This window comes from Xenopus tropicalis, chromosome 9 (genome assembly GCF_000004195.4).
Source record: "Xenopus tropicalis strain Nigerian chromosome 9, UCB_Xtro_10.0, whole genome shotgun sequence".
Taxonomy (NCBI): domain Eukaryota; kingdom Metazoa; phylum Chordata; class Amphibia; order Anura; family Pipidae; genus Xenopus; species Xenopus tropicalis.
In genome coordinates, this window is record NC_030685.2 from 4,343,266 (window position 1) to 4,346,090 (window position 2,825).

Below are 2,825 nucleotides of genomic sequence, written 5' to 3' on the forward strand. Positions count from 1 at the left end.
GGGGGGGGGGTGGGTTAGGAGGAAGGGATCGAGGATAAATATTCAGCATTTCTAACCGAGGTTTAATACAGCTGGGAGTGAGATACGGGCTTGTACCAGCCAGACTGCCCCTGTGTTATACACTAACCCTCTGTGGCCCCGCCCCTCCCTGGGTCTCCCAGTAACCCATAGCAACCAACCAGCCATTGGCTCGGATCAGGAATACTGAAAGCAAATCTCTGATTGGCTGCTGTGGGTTACAGTACTGGGGTGCCTCACAGTAAGAGAGCAGGCAGGGGCAGTTACCGCTTTAAGATTTAAACCTTGGTGAAAAATGGGCGCACTATTATCCTCTATTCCTTAGTTTTACAGTCTCCTCTCCCTCCTCTGTGTCCAACTAGCCAATCAGTGAGCAGTCAGGTGTCTGCATTAGCCCCGCCCCTTTAACCTCTCGGCATCATCTCCAGTTTTCCGTTCTCTTTTGGCGTATCAGCCAATCAGTGTACACTTCCGCCGGGTAGCCAATCGCTGTGCGCTTCTAAATACATTGTGTTCCGCCCGTCTAATCTCTCACACTATTTGCTTATAGTCCGGCCGCAATAATAATAATATAGTGCAACGGGGGAAAGCCTGAGGGGCCGCAATAACTAGGTCAGTGTCCCCCCCCCCCATATACTGAGCCCATATGTGCTGCTAAATCCCCTGCTGCCTCCCTTATTCCTACCTTGTGTGGCACCGACCGACCGCCATTTACCCCCCTCACTCTCCTGTACTATGGGCTGTGTGTGTGGCACTGGGGTTACTCCTGCTGGGAGCTGTGGGACTGGGGGTCGGTGGGACTGGGGGTCGGTGGGAGCTGTGGGACTGGGGGTCGGTGGGACTGGGGGTCAGTGGGACTGGGGGTCAGTGGGAGCTGTGGGACTGGGGTCGGTGGGAGCTGTGGGACTGGGAGCTGTGGGACTGGGGGTCGGTGGGACTGGGGGTCGGTGGGAGCTGTGGGACTGGGGGTCGGTGGGAGCTGTGGGACTGGGGGTCGGTGGGACTGGGGGTCGGTGGGAGCTGTGGGACTAGGGGTCGGCGGGACTGGGGGTCGGCGGGAGCTGTGGGACTGGGGGTCGGTGGGAGCTGTGGGACTGGGGGTCGGAGGGAGCTGTGGGACTGGGGGTCGGTGGGACTGGGGGTCGGTGGGAGCTGTGGGACTGGGGGTCGGTGGGAGCTGTGGGACTGGGGGTCGGTGGGACTGGGGGTCGGTGGGAGCTGTGGGACTGGGGGTCGGTGGGAGCTGTGGGACTGGGGGTCGGTGGGAGCTGTGGGACTGGGGGTCGGTGGGAGCTGTGGGACTGGGGGTCGGTGGGAGCTGTGGGACTTGGGGTCGGCGGGACTGGGGGTCGGCGGGACTGGGGGTCTGTGGGAGCTGCGGGACTGGGGTCGGTGGGAGCTGTGGGACTGGGGGTCGGTGGGACTGGGGGTCGGTGGGACTGGGGTCGGTGGGAGCTGTGGGACTGGGGGTCGGCGGGACTGGGGGTCGGTGGGAGCTGTGGGACTGGGGGTCGGTGGGAGCTGTGGGACTGGGGGGTCGGTGGGACTGGGGGTCGACGGGAGCTGTGGGACTGGGGGTCGGGGGGAGCTGTGGGACTGGGGGTTGGTGGGACTGGGGGTCGGGGGGAGCTGTGGGACTGGGGGTTGGTGGGACTGGGGGTCGGTGGGAGCTGTGGGACTGGGGGTCGGTAGGACTGGGGGTCGGTGGGACTGGGGGTCGACGGGAGCTGTGGGACTGGGGGTCGGGGGAGCTGTGGGACTGGGGTTGGTGGGACTGGGGGTCGGTGGGAGCTGTGGGACTGGGGGTCGGTGGGAGCTGTGGGACTGGGGGTCGGTGGGAGCTGGGGGTCGGTGGGAGCTGTGGGACTGGGGGTCGGTGGGAGCTGTGGGACTGGGGGTCGGTGGGACTGGGGGTCGGTGGGAGCTGTGGGACTGGGGGTCGGTGGGAGCTGGGGGTCGGTGGGAGCTGTGGGACTGGGGGTCGGTGGGACTTGGGGTCGGTGGGAGCTGTGAGATTGGGGGTCAGTGGGGGCGGTGGGACTGGGGGTCGGTGGGGGCGGTGGGACTGGGGGTCGGTGGGAGCTGTGGGACTGGGGGTCGGTGGGACTGGGGGTCGGTGGGAGCTGTGGGACTGGGGGTAGGTTTTCAATTCTGTAATATTCTATAATAATAAGTGATATGTTATATTGTTCCAGGGGCACTTCCAGGCCCCTCCCTCCCACAAGGAGCCAATGGGAATGTGGGAGGAAGCGAGTGACCCAGTGATGGGGAAGAAGGATAAAAATGAGGAGCGGAAGGAGAGAATCCTGAATCTCACACTGGAGATTATCTATCTGCTGACTGGAGAGGTGAGGGGGGCACTGTGAGTGGCACAGTGAGAAGAGACTGTCTGTCTGTACAAAGGGGGTCTCTCTGCTGCGTTACACACTCATCATTCTCTCTCCCTCTCAATACATAGGGCTACGTCATCCCTAAGAAGAAGAGCCCAACTGTGGGTTTGGGGGCCCTGCATGCCCCTGGCTCCGTCATACAGAAGGAAAATGACAAGAAGATCCTGGAACTCATCTCCAACATCATCCAGCTGCTGACTGGAGAGGTGGGTGCGGCCCCCCAATCCCCCCTTATTGTTTAGTAACAGTGTATGATAATCCCTTTCTCTGGCTGGGGGATGACTGTAACATTGTGTGTGCCAGGTTGCCATAAGGTGTGAGGATGTTTCCATCTATTTTTCCTTGGAGGAGTGGGAGTATATAAAAGGAAACAAGGCCCTTTACAGGGAAGGGATAAAGGAGGAGGAGGAGCCCCAG